The 17,413-nt window shown below is 38.3% G+C and overlaps 1 protein-coding gene across 1 annotated transcript in view; it reads left to right on the top strand.

The window, feature by feature from the left end:
• Positions 1-17,413, top strand: part of LOC118214143 (brain-enriched guanylate kinase-associated protein) — a 256,035-nt gene that overhangs the window by 70,212 nt on the left and 168,410 nt on the right. The window lies entirely within an intron of this gene.

Here is a 17,413-nt window from a genome sequence, read left to right as displayed (position 1 = left end):
CGTAGGTGCACTATACTCTTGTTGTGCATAATTTTATTCTTCAATAGATAATATTTCCCTGCATGAATGTTTTGGAAGAATGGAATAGTCATTATTTTAATGGAAAGCCTTTAGCACCAGCAACATAACAACGAGGCACTGCAGTATAAATGAACATAACAAAAATTGATTCCCACATAAAAAATGAAGACAAAACTTATGTAACATTATTGGTAACGGGGACTGCTGTCGATTTGGGTCAGGAATCCATGTCACTTGCATACAAGAATTCCACCAAAACAAACAAATATGCCTCTATATTAGTTTCACTTGCTGTTTCTGTGTTTGACTGTGTATATTGTCCCACTGCATCTCATTGTTTTTTTTTTAATTTAAGACAGGACTCACAATATAACATGTATAACACAAAGAAAAATGTCACTCTCCTAATTCAACAAGTGTACAATATTTTAGTTTTTATACGTTTTATTCAATTTCACACATGGACTAACAGAAGAAACACTTTGGGTACATAGCCTTCATCAGTTCTGTCTGTGTTTATCTTTATCAAAGCAAAACATTTGTAATTGATTTTTGACCAGGGGAAAAAAGGTTTTGTTTTCTTGCACAATGTAAACTGATAGCGGGTAATTGTTTTAGCTTATTTATCCTGAGCAAACCTTATTTGAGGACATGGGCTGATTGGAATTAATGGCCTAGATTCACCCAACAATTACCCTGACAAATAAATGCTGGTGTTAGTTTTTTTATTCAGTTCAGCAAGAAAAGATTTGGTGATTTCTGAACTCAGCAAACTGTTTATATAAAAAGCCATGCATTAGCAAATATTCTTTGCATTTATTGAGGAGATTAAGGAAAAACATTGATTGAATCTGTGTGAATTGTCTCCTTTGCAAAACAGAAAACAGGTGTTCAGATGTTCACAGCAGTGAAAATACTTAACACAGACTACATAAATACTGTAGATAATATGTATATACAGTGAGCTGAATAATGTTTAAGGCAAAGGCATACTTTTTCTTGGTCTGGCTGTGTACTCAATAATTAACATGTGGTTAAAGTGCAGATTCTCTGCTTTTATTAGAGGGCATTCTTATACATTTTGGTCTCTTCATGTAGAAATTGCCGCACTGTTTATACATAGTCCCCCCATTTCAGGACATCATAATGTTTGGGACAAATTGGCCTCCATATGTTTCTGATTAGTCAGGTGTATTCACTTGCTTCCTTGGTGCAAGTATAAAACAGCTTTCAGTATCTAGTCTTCTCAGGCTTTTGTAGTCGCATTCAGAGTCTGTGAATGACTTGGCCTGTCAAGAATGTTTCTATTTTTAGCTGTGAAAAACTCCTTTGTTGCTTTAGCAGTATGTTTGGGATCATGGTCTTGCTTTAGAATAAAGTGCCACCCAATGAGTTTGGAGGGTTGAACTTGAGAATATGAGATACTTCTGTACACTTCAGAAATTATTTGACTGCTGCTACCAGAAGTTACATCATCAATGAAGGCAAGTGAGCCAGTACCTATGGGAGCCATATATGCCCAAACCATAACACCCCCACCACAGATGAGGGGAGGGGGTACTTTGGATCTTGTGCAGTTACTTTTGGCCTCCTCCTTTGCTATTTCCATCACTCTGATACAAGTGAATCTTGGTCTCATCTGTCCACAAGGCCTTTTTCAAGAACTCTGCAGGATCTTTTAGATACTTCTTAGCAAACTGTAAACTGGCAATGTTGTGTGTGGCTAACTAGTGATGTGCATCTTGCAGGGTGGCCTGTATTTATATTTGTGAAGTCTTCTGCAGGCAGTAGTCACTGATACATCTATGCCTGCCTCCTGGAGAGTGTTTTTGATTTGTTGGACAGGTGTTTGGAGTTTTATTCTTCATTATGGTGAGAATTATTCAGTCATTAACTGTAGAGTTAATGACTGGCCTTCCTTGGCCTTCCAGTCCCTTTGCAATTACTGAGCCCACCAGTGCTCACTTCTTAACGATGTTCCAAACAATTGATTTTGTTATGCCTGTGGCTTGGTTATGTCTTTGACTGTTTTTTCACATATTATTATTATTGGTAAAATTATATTTCTTTCCACAGCTTGTTTCTTAGTACAGCTAGTAGTTAGGGTAGTTAGTTAAGACTTGGCAGTTTCTAACTTTCAGGCAAGCACATGCCATGCATGCCAAATATTTTATGACACAAAAACTATTTATTTTCAAAATAGTGGTATAGCAAATGTTTAGATTTAGAGGAGAGGACATGTCCGTCTGTGTATCTGTCTGTGCCAGGCCATGCAGAGAGTAGAGCAGATGGCAGTGAGTTGTTGGAAAGGCAGGGGACTTAAGGCAGTAGGTGCGGGTTTTTTATTACTTCAACAAATATTTACTCTGAACCCCTCTAGCCACAAGCATTATATGCTGTAGAAGGATTATTTCTAATCTATATTTGTTTATATTTGCATTTCCACATATAAGCCAAACTGAGTTAAGTTCCATTTATGAGTACAGCTGAAATTAGTTTTATTTTATTTTGGGATTGAATTAGTTTTAGTGAAATTAGTCTGTGGGGCTGATCAAGTTAATGAATATAGCTATCATTTTGTTCTGTTGTGGCAAGCTAAGCTTCCGCTAAAGGGTACCGTAGAGGAAAAGGCTTGTGTTGGTATAATGAACATCATGGTCTGCCAGGAGAACAACTAGGGTTTCTTTGAACACAACAAACATGAAGGTTTTAATATACAAATATCGCACTGGGCATGACAGGGTATAAACCAGGCTCAGTTATTGCAACATGGAGGATACTACATTGGGAATTAGCAGGGATTTTGGTGACACCAGTCTCTGGTGAGCAGACATTAAGGCCACCTGTTGTCATTGATGTGAAAGTGGTTTCTGGCTCAAAGCCATATACACAAAGGAACAGAAGTGCATTAACTCATGTTTTCCGTTATTACTTCAAGGTGTCAGTGAGGTGTGAGACAGACAACTGTGCCTCTGCTGTGTTTATTAAAAAAGAACCTTAAAAAAGTTAAGTGAATCTTTGTAGGTTTTCTTAATGAGGAGAGCTAATTCACACTACACAGAATTTAACCTGACAGACAAGTGTTGATGTCTCAGACAGATAGACAGATTAATTAAAATAGGAAACGAACTTGAATGAACTTGACAATTTCAACAATTCTGACATAGAAGCAGTGGTTGTGGCTGCCTACTGACAGAATTATTTGCATTAAGAGGATATTAGCCTACAGTAACACTCATACAGACATGCTATATCATATTTTTGCTTACTTGACACCTAACAGTACTATTCCTTTAATTTGTGTGCTCATTTACTGGCTCTTTCATGTCACAACAAAATGTAAACGCCAGAACATTCTTCTGGTACCACCAGTGTTTAATGTATGCTCAAAGCACAGTTTTCACCAGGACCTTGAACAGGAAGATGACATGAATCAACAGTAATATGTATAAATCTGTAAAAATGGTCACCTCCCACCAGGTTAAAGCCTTAGTCTTGCCCTTTGGGTCAGCCAATCTTCTGTGAATGCCGAGCATCGTACAGAAAGACCGTCGGTTTTGACCTGAACGAACATCAAAGGAGGTTCATGTCACTACAGATCTAAAGTAGTAACTAGCTATTGATTGTGTGAAAGGTATTATGCAGTACACATATAGGGTAAATGATACTTCAATGTTAAAATCAGTGTGCTGTCTATTCATCCATCAGAGTTTTTCTGGGAAGTTTCCACAAATCCGTTATTACTTTTTCACTTATAATGTACTGTAATAGTCTTAGATTTATTCATAAAGCTTTTTTTCCATACAAAGTACTTAACCCACTTTCTAGACAAACAAAGAATAAAGGAGTAAACAAAAATTCAGTTTAAAGAACACAAAAGCAAATAAAAAGACAAGAACAGAGAATGGAGGGCAACAATCAGGTCATAAATAAAAGATATTAAACTAACAATGAAACTGCCCCAGATATAAAAGCAAGTCTAAAAAAGAGAGTTTTTCTGATATGTAGAAATGATGACAAATGCTGCATTTCTGCAACTGAGGCACGTTTGGTTAAGAGTCAGAGACAGCACTGGGTAGGCTATATTCCTTTTTATTTTCAGCTGAGAAGCTGGAACAGTTAGGAGACTCTTGCTTGGTGATCTATGAGAACTACAATACAGGTTTTTTTGGGGATCAGTTCTTCCACAATGTGTGCTGGGGTTAAACCATGAAATGCTGTAAATGTGAAAAAATAAAACCTGTAAAAACACCTTCAGCCCTGCTTGGCATGAGAGAAGTATTTCACACGGTTTGTGTGAATTAAATACTTCATACTATTTTGAATATGGTATTATATTAATTTAGCAGGCTTCGAATTTGTCAGTTGTCCCTTTATCACCTTTCTGTATTCTCATGTAAGGGTCCTGCGTTCTCTCAATGTTAACAAATGGGAAAAAATACATAATTTTTTAAAACCTCATCAAGCAGTCAGTGTTGGATGCAAGCCTATGACTTGAAAAGCTGGTTCATGTAGTTTTAAAACTGCAAGATGAATTTGCACTGTGTATCTGTGTGTGCTTTTTGAATGAGGCTTCACGTTTCCAGCAAATAAGACTACTCGCATGTGATGCAATTTTGAGGCACGTACTGATGAGACATCCTGATTTCTGGGAATTCTCATGGCCAAAAACTTACAATTGTCAAAACTTACTCTATTTTATGTGTTTATAAGCATCTGGTAATTATATTTTTGTGCATCTGTTGTGCACATTTGAGCATGTCTACTGTGTACCCATGCTAGGTTTCATATGTCTGGGTGCTACAAATAAACTGTACCGGTTTTTTTTGTTTTGTTTTGTTTTTTTTTTTACAATACAGAGCACTCATGTACTCTTCCTTTCCTTTTTTGAATGCATTTTGTGCATTTTCACAACAGCTCAATGTTTGGGATCTTCCTTAAGCTCTTCATTATCAAAAATTGTATTCTTCTGCAATATTGTTACGACATGGCCCTTTTTTGAAAGGCGAAAATGTCCTATGACTGTTTTTGATATGTTAGAATACACCATGAAGTGTGAATGTTTATACAGATAATCTAATTATATCTTTATTCAGGCCTAATAACTATAGCTTATTTGACTAAACATATCTCCAATAGCCAATTAGAGCTCCACTACAGATTCTATCCATTTGAATAAATCAAGAAAGCAAAAAAACTAAATTTATTTAATTATATATAAAAAATAAAACAATTCTGTTTATCCCTCTGTGCACTCCCACCATTTACATTTTCTATTAATATTTCTCATAGCACATTCATTTTTAAAACCTCTTCTGACAAAAAGTATTTTCAGCACAGCACCTCAACTATTTAAAAATGTGAAATAATGAATAATAATGACAAATAGGTGTATGCAAGGTGTGTGTGTTTTTTTTACATGTGAAGAAAAACAAGAATAGAGATTAGGGATTATATTTGGATATTAGAATTTAACCAACGTGTTCTTCAGCCATGCATGTAAATTAGAAAGGAAAACCTTACCGGCCCTAAACATTTAGTCTTGTACTCAGAATAGCAAACATTTTTTGCTCTTGTATTGATCATCTGATATTATATGCCCGGGCATATTGTGCACTACCAGTACCAATTCATGTGTAAAATGCTTCACCAGCATCACAAAATACTCCCTTCAGAATGGAACAGCAGTCGTCTTGCCAAAGTTTTAACATACCATTTCACAACACTGTCCTTGCCAGAGTTGATCATAAGTAACATTGCCACTAAGAAAAATAATGTCTTTGCACAAACATTGCATCAAAACATGTTTTCAGGTGCCACTCTTCTAAGCCGTGACCCTAAACGTTCCTGCAAGCCACTGTTGATCATGTATGGTCAGACTGGCATGCTGTGTTTGCTCAATAATCCTGTGACCGGTCAAATTGACTGACAAGGCCCTTCCCCCTGTTTCATGTGATTTACTGGCATACTGTGGAACTTCTGACTTCAGACTAGCTGTCCTCTCCCTAAGTTGAAGAAAACTGGTAACATTAATTGGTTTTAAAACATCTTGCCATAAAAATTACAACAATGCATAAGCCCGATCCATTTTAAAATCACCATGCAAAGCTGTCAAAATGTATAAATTGGTGAGCTCATTGGCAAAATTAGAATGCACACAGCAGAATCAAATTCTCAAGATTATGGGAAAATATGAAAGGGAAGGAAGCTTTTTATCTGATGCATTTCAATCCTGTCAAAAGATTCAGTAATAGCGCAGTTCGAAATACTGAAAACATCAAATACCATCAGAATATCACTATATAGGAATTATGCACCTGCTGAAACTGGTGTCTCTCACCCAAGATACTGCTGATGATTGGTGATCTAATGACCAAATGTCTTCACTTCAGTAAATAAAGATAATATGAATGACTTTGGACATATTCTCAAACGTTCATGTTATTATAGGAGGATTCTAAAGATGCTGACTGCAGTTAAAAAATATTTCAACATTATAATTAGACAATGTGGGCTCTATTTGTAAGAAGCATAAATTGGTATGTTAAAGGGGTACAAGTGCTTTACGCCAGATATGATGGGACCTGTGTCTTAGGAATCATCCAGGTGCGTTTTTGCAAATGTAAGATGACCATTGATGGTTTTCTTGGTTAGCAGTGGTTGGATGTTGAAAAGCTTTGGATGTTCCTCTCTGATCTTTTATGACTTCCTGGATAAGGTGTCGCTGCACCCTTGAATAATTTTTGGCACGCTGTCCACTCCTGGGAAGATTCACCACTGTTCCAAGTGTTTTCCGTTTGGAGATAATGGCTCTCACTGTGGTCCAGTGGAGTCCCAGAGCCTTAGAAATGGCTTCGTATGCCTTTCCAGACAGATATATTTCAGCTACTTTTTTTCTTCTGGAATTTCCTTTGATTGTGGCATTGTGTGCTTGTAGAAACATCGTGGTGACTACCTCACTTTGAAAATCAGGAAGGGGGGAAATACTGTTCTTTAGACTGAAAATCTAATTAATACACACTTATGCTGTGTTGGCCAACTGATTGCCTTGCCATAAAAGCCACAGAGATACACACCTCATTTATGGACCAAATAGTCAAGTGAACAGGTATTTTTGTGTACATACATATATTTAGTTATGAAGTATTAATTGTGTACAAAAAACATAAATATATGAATAATTTGTTCAATCCAGCATGTCTCTGACCCATGTAGGAATTGCTGTTGTTACAGCAAACCCCATATGGCGTAACTTAATTGGCTTCATGCGGTTGGCTTGTGAGACAAGGTGAAGGAATGATAATCTGATGCCTGCAACCTGAGACAGGGTGACACAACCTCCTGGACTTTCAGAGCTGGCAATGCAATGCGTGTTGACTGTCTCGGAAAGGCGTCTTGGCAAAGCACGACTCCACCCCATGGCACAACAACCCAACATGGGCACAGCAGATGGCAGTCAGGGAGGTAATGTTAGGACACAAAAATCACCAATGAGGTGCGGAGTCATGTGCATGTGAGTGTGTGCATGTGCACAGAATGTGCATGTGAGGGCACTGCTTCAGGAACGTCCAGTACAAGTAAAAAAAGAATCTGTTCTGTGGATTACAGGAACAAAACTCATTAGTGCCATCCCACAACAACCAACCCAGCCTTGACCTGTGTACTCAGGTGCTATATACACTTAAATGCAAAAGTATGGGACAGGGACACCATTTTTGTTGTTTTCGGTTCTGTATTCCAGCACAATTGTTTAAACAATAGAAGTAAAACAATAGATATGTTAAATTATGTTAAAGTGTAGACTGTCTGCTTAAATTTTTTGGTATATCCATATTGGGTGATCTGTGTAGGAATTACAACCATTCTTATACATAGCCCCTCCATTTTAGGTGAACAAAAGCAATGGGACAATTGGCTGCTCTTGGCCATGCTGTGTGACTTTGCATCATTAGTTCATGCACAAGAAAGCTAACAAAATCTTCATTGATGATGTGTCTGCTGATGGCAGCAGCAGGATGAAATTTGCTAAAACAACCAAGGAGTTTTTCAGGGCCAAACCGTGGAATGTTCTTGACTGTCCTACTCAATCTCTCATCCTGAATCCAGTTGGACATGCAATCCCTGAAAATAACAAGAACTGAAGATGGCTGCAGTACAGGCCTGGCTGAGCATCACCAACAAGGATACCCAGCATCTTGAGATGTCTATGGGTCAGAGACTTCAGGCAGTCATCAAACTTGATTTACAACCAAGTATTAAATATGATTACTTTAATTCAGATTTTATTAATCTGTCCAATTTTTTTGTTCTGCTAAAATGGGGACAATGTATAACAATGTAGCTGTAGTTTCTACACAGATCACTCTTTATGGATGTAACTACCCTCAAATTAAAAATAAAATCACTTTAAACTCATATTCATTGTTTTATTATAAATACAATGTGATGTAGTACAGAGCCAAAACAATAAAAATTGTGTCACTGTCCCAATGCTTTTGCATTTAACTGTATTTGCAGGCATTACCTTGAAATTTTGGTTGGAAAACATTGGGTCAGAACAATTAAATAATTTTTGATACATTCATTTATAATAAATCTCATTTATTTATTACAAATGTCTCAATCTCTCAATCGCTTCATAATTACCTATGCAACTTTAGGCCTTGTAATTTTCTGTCAGCGACAATGAAATGCTAAGATGATTAATAAAACGAACACATTTTCTCATGGGTTCTAGTTGTTTAGCTCATTTACATTTACATGTAGGCAATTAGCATTTGCTCTTATCTTAACTCTTTCAAAAGGGCACATATAAAGGTGTGCAGTAAATTGGCCTTCTTAATGGTAAAGCAATGATAACGAAAGCAAAGATCTTCAGAGGGGCCGGCTCCAGAAAGCTCCTTCATAAATCTCTCACTTATCATAGGCAGTTCCTATAAATATAAACCTCCTGTTTGCACCATGCGCAGTGGCACCCTTCCTACTATTCATCATGTTGAGCTTCACAGGACCTCCTGCCGGGCCTTGGCTCGTGCCCCTTCCCCTGGGGAATCAGAACGTAACAGCGGTGCCACCGGAGCGCGACGGGTCTCTTTCATCAGCTGGATATTAATATGAGAAATACGAACCATCCCAGGATCACCCCAATAAATCAGCATTTCCCAGGGGAGGATGGGGGGGCGGGGAAGGAGTCTGGTTCAGGTGCAGTCTCCGTCTCTGGGCAGAGTTGTAGTGCTCGCCGAGAGCTTTAAGGACACGGTGTACTGTCTGCGCAGAGGTCAATCGGGGTAGCCGAGACTCCACAGGATTAGCTGGGTCGGAAGCTGTCCCCCTTTAAACCCTCAGTGTTAGCGCTCCACTAACCCCTTAACCACAGGGACCTTGGGGCCTGGACTGGTGTCACTCGGGGTGAACCAAATTTAGGATGAGGACATGGGCTGCGCCGTGCTGCCGGGAATCTTTTTTTCTTTTTTTTTTTGGTCATGCTATCTGCGTTCGTTTTTTATGGTATAAATTTGGCCCTGAAACAGCCAGTGCTCAATCGCAGCCTATGCAAATTGAATCAGTCTGACATTTATAGAATAAATATTATTGCAGCATGTAGACAGAGAACAGAGAATGTTAGGAAGGGAAAAAGTGGACTATATAACCTAATGCATTTCCAACACTGATGTTAATTCAAGCATGAATCAAATGTAGATATTAAAGCCCATGTGATAACATGTCAAGGATCCTTTTTTAATTATGCACAAAGCCTGGTGCAAGCAAACACAGCTGTTACAAGATTGATATTTTGTAGTGACGCAGGTTGGTATTGCGTTGTGACGCAAAAGCATAAAACGACATTTGAGCTGACGTTGATATTCCGGGTGCGTGAAACGAGGGCAGCATTGGCTGTTTGAGGGTATGGATTAAGGCAAAGACACATCCTAGAGGTACTGCGACAGATTTCATAGATCTGTACAATCCACAAGAGAACTGGTTTTTAGCACAGACACAATCATGCACTGGCAATGCCAGAGTATTAGACAGGGAGTGATTATGAGGTTTATTTAATGTGCTGGAGACATAAACGCACCAGTACAACTATAATAACAATATCATGCTGTACATATCCATCGTAGGAAAATATATTTAAGTTATTCTATTTTATTGAAATAATAATGTCATACTTTACAAGGGAATAGTGATAACCGGCTCGTGTCAATCAAAAGGAGTTAGCCGCATTGTAAAATGGGGAATCCCCTACTCGTTGCGGAACACTCCATGGGATCTTTAATAACCGCAGTGCTTCAGCTCCATTTACATCATTCTGTTTCCATATCATCTTTCATTTACTGTGAATTCAGCAGGTTTATTGTCAGTCGCTGCCGGAGAATATAGTAAATGGTTAGTCAGGCTTCTCCAGTCATGTAGACCTTTTAAGAAAAGAGAGACAGACAGCCAGGGGATTTAATTAATGTTACTTCAGCTGCTGTCAGTTAAGCAAGTATTTACTGTATAATACATTGGACCCTAGGGTAACTATACATAGCTGCAGGTAGTTTCTGAGTGTGTGTGGTAGTTCAGGTAAAGGCTAGGTCACAAATATACAGACATGCTCATTATCTTCCTGGATATTAGCTATTAGTGGATCCCTCCCAAGACCCCGCCCCCCCCCCCCCCTCACCCCACCCCCCTTCCCCCCCAGCCACAATTGCTTCCCCGGTCCAGCAATGGATTAACTGAACTGACAACATAAATGACGTGAAGGAAGGAGACACAATGAGCTAGTGTGCCACAATAAATGCAAAGATATCAGGAAGGGAAAATAACCATATCAGTTGCAATTTCATATATTTTGTTTTTTGCTGTAAAATCTGATAATGGGACTGCAGAACCCGGCAAGGCACAACCTTTATGAATGTGCTGCACAATTGCCTTTAATATCTAATTGCTTGATTTGCTTTTCTCATTGTAGTACGGGAGTCGATTATAGCACATCCAGATGTTAACAATTAAAATGATGTTCCCACCACCGTATTTCCTGTTCTCAAACTTATAGACAAGGTTTCAGTCTGGTGGTGGAAAGACTTTTCCAGCAAGCCACACTAATGGGTGGTTAAGACACATGTAAACATTACAGCACTGCAGTGAAAATGAAAAGCTAAAGGCTTTGTCTCACAGTTTGCTTGTGTTCAGACAGTTTACGTGTGTATGGATCATATTCACCAAAGGTGAAATAAGGACAGGGGAATGTGTTGCAACTCCTTCACCAGAGCAAGGCTCTTAACAACATCCTCAGTTTACAGAGGCATCAGCCACCGCTGCTGTGTATTTCAGAACTAAAAGGTTTATGCACAATGCCCTGGCCTATTGATGACTTGTTTAACAAAGGAGGCAATGTAAACTTGACATGATGTATACCCATGTATGTGAGTTCACCTTCACATGACCGGTAGCAAGACTGATTGAAAGCAGAATGTCAGCAAGACTCCTGTTTGCTGCTGCAGGGTTGTTTTTGCAATGCTGTTTTCCAAAATCTGACCTTTTTTCTCACAATAAAATGTGGGTAAATATTAATTTTCAGTGCAAGAATACACAGTAGGGATAATGATAGTAATGGTCAGCTAGACATTCTTTCTCTATAATTATTTTTTTTATAAACAGGTTTTGTTATGTATCATTTGCAGGGATGACATAGACAATTATTTTATTTGATGTCACAGCAGTGACACAGCTGAAAGGTATATACATATTTATAAATTGTGGTAAAAATTGTTGTACCCACCATCTTTTCTCAGTGGCATAATGGCGGAACATTCTTGCCTTAAACCAGCAATAGGAGAGAAGTTTGCACTCATCAGTTGTGCACAGAAAATGTTTCAGTGTCTAAAATGTGTCAAAATGTCATCTACCCAAATTACTTCCAGTGACACAACAAAAATTAACAGCAATTATCGAGCCTTTTTCACTCCCTATTCTGTGATTTGAATGCATACCTAGCAGCTGCTTACATTCACTCACCCTCCACAGCTGCACGCACATTATTAGATTAAGTGTACGAAGCTGTTGCTGTTCCACTTCATTACCTTATTCCCTCTAGTATGAGATGCAAATGGAATCTTTTTTTGGACGCCGTTTCACAGCAGCCAGCAAATGGGCTCCATGAAAGAAAAGAAAATTGTCTGAGTGAAAAGAAATGCATCATGGGATACTGTTGAAAAAAATCCATAAGAGCCCCAACCATTGCTGTAGTAAAATTTTACACCACTTTAGCATTGTAAACAGAAAACAGTTTGCAACTGAATTACATCAACAAGCTACTGGTCTGCTTCAAATATGTATGAAGGGGAACTTTATAAGAAGGTCATTGTCATTGAAAATGGCACAGAGTTAGAAAAATGAGAGTACAAGTGCAACATATTTATATCTACAGGCAGGCATTGGTGGAGGATCTGAAATTCCATATGACCTGGATAATACAATACAAATGACCGTGAAGCATTTAATAATTAGTTTGGTAGTTTGGAGATTGGCCAAATGTTTGGTAAACCAGTGGGCCAGCTGCTCTGTCGCAAGTCATCTCCTTGGTAATGGTTGGAAACCATTAGTTTGTTAGTTTATAAGGGAAAGGCCAGCATTGCTGCCATTGTGGAAGAGAAACACCCCACTGACCAATGGAGCAGGGTGCCATACGTGATTGGTGCATTGTGATTGGCTGGGACACATTCTTTGAGTGCTGATATACAGTATAACATCACTCTGACCTCATCACTGCCAGGATAAATCTACATTGTATGCATTTATATTGATACATCACCCAAATCAAAAAAGGTTACCTCGTTAGCTAGTTGCATTACAACTTCAACAAAATGGATACATTTGATAATACCACATCTGGGGGGGTGGGTTGGGGGGGTTGAGCAAACAGGAGCAGTGGGCCAAAGCTCAAACTCTGGAATCATGTCAATCATTTAACTGAATTACAGGGCAAGGCTGTGGTCACACCGGACACTCTTTAACAGCCGGGATAACCTTTTTCCAAATTATTTTCAAGGAGTTTCAAAGGTTGGTGCACCAGTTTCAAACGCTGCTTTTGTGCACCAGGCACCTCAAATTTATCCACCGCGGGAGCCTCGCTGAGTTTAGGTGCCCATGGAGCTCAAAATGATCCTATTTTGATACTCTCCAAGAAAAAAGTGGCCTACTTCACTCATTCTTTTATCTGCTGTTCAATCACATGTAATCGCATGAAAATTGATTGGATGGAAGAGAAGTTGTTCGTTACAGTTTCTGCCCACTCAGAGTTGTATGATTTCGCTAATTATGACTACCATGACAAAAATAAGCAGTCCACGGCAGGGCGACAAATTACTGCCGTGTGGACGCAGATGGCAAGCTATTTTCGGGTGAAATTAGTTTGCTAATGCCATTAAAAATGTTACGCAAGTGACTGACAGGAGCAGAGTGTGGTTGCCTAGCAACAGCAACAAAAAAGACACCCTCCTGTGCCTTTTTCAGAGTAGGCTTCATAACATCGAGACAGGTAATGCATCTCGCGTTTTCAAGCCTCTGAAGTGTGTCCGATGTGAATGCAGCCTAAAACAGCTGAGTCACAGCAGATGACCTTCAACAGATTGCAAGAACAACCAGTTAAGTCAAAAATGGAAGAGGTAAAAAAAAAACCTTTTAAGTTACTTTAAGTTCCAATTTTTGTTCACCTCACCTGATTAAAGGAACTGAGTGGAATAACCTCATAATATTACATTACATTTATTTGGCAGACACTTTTATCTAAAGCGACGCACAAAAAGTGCATACCAAAGGTCACTGGAACTATAAAACACAGGTTCAATAAGGTACAATACTCATTATGTAACAATAATAAATGGATAGCTAGTTGTGAAATAATAAATGAGACATGAATAAAAGATGACACAATGTCACAAAACAAACAACAATAAACATACTGTTGTGACTTGCAAGAATTGCAAATACTGTAGGTGAGGTCTTCTTGAGGACAAGCACATGTCAGTAAAACAATAGTAGCACTCTCTGCAGTCATTGAAGTTGAACAACAACCACATTGAACATTGTATGTGTAGTTTCTTTGTATATATCTGGGTCCCACTTTAAATGGTGTCTGAGAGTTGTTGTCACAATTGAAAAACCAATAAAATATTTTAATGACAATGTTTAGGTCCTAGAAAGCATAGATCTGTTCATATGTTTGTAACCAACTTCATAAGCAAGTACATATGCATTATTTCAACAAAGTTCCATACCTATGTAGTTAGTTAAAAAATAAATCATGTGCCATGCCAAAAATTCCACATTTCATTCCAAACACATGCTAAAACCTACATCTTACAATGATATGGAAAAAACATCATTGCTGCTGTTAACAGTACTGCCACAGTGCTGAGTGCTGAATGAGTTTGTAAAAGTGCTCTGACCTGAGGCTATATGCACAAAAATATTATAGGAAACACACACTTCCAGGAGAACGTAGGGTCCCGGAAAGCTGGATGAGAGGATTGGCAGCATTATTCAGGAGACATATCCCAACAGAGACAGAATTTTTTTTACATATGCTTCCTTTTACAGTCCATTTTCCCTGCTACTGAGACCAATTTCACATTGGGTAAAGTGACTTGATTCTTTCTCAGCAGCGAGAACACTATTAAACATGTCGCCTTGTGGAATATTATCTTGATGCTTATAGGATCATGACAGAATTACAAATGGTTATTTTTATCTCACAAATACGCAATAAACAACACACAAAATTTCAACATAGACAATTATAAGAATACAAACATATTTTAATGATTTAAATGGATAGATGTGTCTGCAGATTCAACAACACTACTGCTCGGAATGAACTACCTCTTAGCTTTTAGGCTGATGATTATGACAATGCTTTTGTTTTTGTGTAAGATTTGTGTGAGACTTTAGGGCATAGTTTCTTGAAATGCCTATTATCCATGCTGTGCTGTTTCACATGGGTGGTTTATAGTGAACTGATACCGTGGTAAACTCTTATTCTAGTTTTGATAATGGCAACGCAGCTCAACTGCATCCATCCACCTTGTATTTGTGTGAACATCTATGCACATTCTGTAGAAAAATGACATATATATTAATACCAGAGTTGCACACTTTTGCGATTTGCGCTGATTGACTTCTTGACTATAATCTTTTGTGAATGTCTTTTGAACGACACATTACTTTTTGTGGGTTTGCAAAGGATGCACAGTCCTTTAATGAATTTACCCCCTCCCCTCAGTTCTACTGGCAATATAAAAATGTATCCAGTTTTTTACCTTTAGAGGAAAATATTCTGAAAATGCACAATTTCCCTCCGAAAACAAAAGCAATCACATGATCCCTTTTTGACCATGGGCTGATTAGACAAGAAGCTCTTCTTATCCCCATGAACAATAAGCTGCTGGCTTTGTCAAGTACTGTTACACAATTCATTGTTATTGTAGAATATATGCAGACACCTTTCACACTACTGCACGTGTTATATCAGGAACCAGCTGGGGAAAAAAAGGAAAAAAAAGAGGCAGCTTCCCACACAATATCCTCGCAGGGCTGTCCATATGGGCGGCGGTGATAGAACCGTGAAGCAGATGCAAGGGAGTAGCACATCTGGTAGAGTCATATCTATAAGGTTAAATCCAAACAGTTTGGCAGGAAGGGATTGAGGAAATAGCTGAATGAACTAAGAACAGCGAGCGACCGTAGATTTTTAGGACACGCTGGATGATGACTCTTTAATCCAGTCCCACACACAACCTTACAATGGCAACCGTACTGCGCATGTATATAGAAGGTTGCAATGTTCATCTGATCTTTTTAATTCTCACACAGCCCAAACTCCTTCTGTACGCATTTACATCTATACTGTAGATTGCTTGATTAGTAAATATCAAATATGATGAAATGAACATAAAAGAATTTATGCTACAGAGGCATACTATTTCTCTCTGAGAAAGTGAAACCAAAAAGATGTCTTAAGAGGATGCACATTCAGCAGCCCAACAGTTATTTGCCCAACAGTTTGAAGTGTCATCTTAATTCACGAAGTATGATTGCTCAGTTATGACTCATTTCTCCTCTTGGAAAGAACAGAAAATGACATGTTAGTCATCAAAACCACAATTGTATGATGCATTAAGTTACGTTTTTTGGATTACAGCATTGTAATTGCAAACTAAGGTGATTATCCTAGATTGATTCAGGAATATGAAACAACTTGTATACATTGTATACCATAGGGCACTGGGATTAAATGTTCAGGGGAGGGAAATCTTAGATGGTGGCATACTTCAAGCAGCCCACCCAACCCCCCAGTCCCCCAGTTAATTTCTTTAAACGTTTAAGACTGATTAATCTTGACCAGACACTGTAAACAGAACATGGATTAATTTAATTAGCCACTGAGGTTTCCTGCATCTCTTGTTAAAATGAAAGCCACCTGATCCCATTGGACAACCCTGGACTGTCACACATTCACACTGTGATGTAGAAGAATGAAACCCAGAGTGCCATTGCAGTATTAATTGAAATGTAATAGCAATTTCAGTATTAATTCAAATGCATGGTAACATCACCTCTCCCAGTTATGTTTTAGGCATATATACTTTGAATTATTATCATTCGGTTAGTCATTGCAGCATGGGTTAGCTAGGAACGAAAGTTTTATATGTTTGGTATTGCAGTTACTTTTGAAACAAGGCATCAATTTTGTATTATTTCTCTCTCATGTAGTTTAAGAAGGGAAATGGGTTCTTTTCAAAGGCATCAGAAAGTGCATCTCATAGTTAGCTTTTTAAGCTAACAATAACACTGCCTGCCGTCAGTCAACACTATGACAATGGGACTTTGAAAATAATTGAGCAGCTGAAAAGTAACTGAATAACGGATTATGATTTGAAACATTTTTTTGATCAGCGCCATGTGGGTGGAGGATGAAAATGCTGGTGAGACAAACAGCTCACAAAACACTCACGTCTTTAGTCTTGCTTACAGTCTGCGGCAATCTGCTTCTATTGGTACAATGTAGCCCAATCTAAAGATAGGATAAAGGTATAAGTTATTCATTGCTAAATGGCTCAGATGCCCATAGCAACAATGGGCTAATATGGTGTGTACTTTTGGTGCCAGCTAATGTTTGCAGTTCATTTAAGGACAATATTAATAATAAAAAAACTTTACAAAGCCCTTAAAACTCAAAGTGTTGGTTGTTTTTTTTCTCCCAGTCTTCCAAAAGCTGTTGCAGATCATTTAGCCCACATAGACACCTACGCTACTGTGAAGTCTTTTTGTGCTAATCACCACCCTCTCACAAAGTTATATAAAGAGTGGGTTGAAGTACACTTTATTTTTCAGTTATAAGAAG

This window comes from Anguilla anguilla, chromosome 1, assembly GCF_013347855.1.
Source record: "Anguilla anguilla isolate fAngAng1 chromosome 1, fAngAng1.pri, whole genome shotgun sequence".
Classification (NCBI taxonomy): domain Eukaryota; kingdom Metazoa; phylum Chordata; class Actinopteri; order Anguilliformes; family Anguillidae; genus Anguilla; species Anguilla anguilla.
This window is presented reverse-complemented; position numbering and strand designations above follow the sequence as displayed.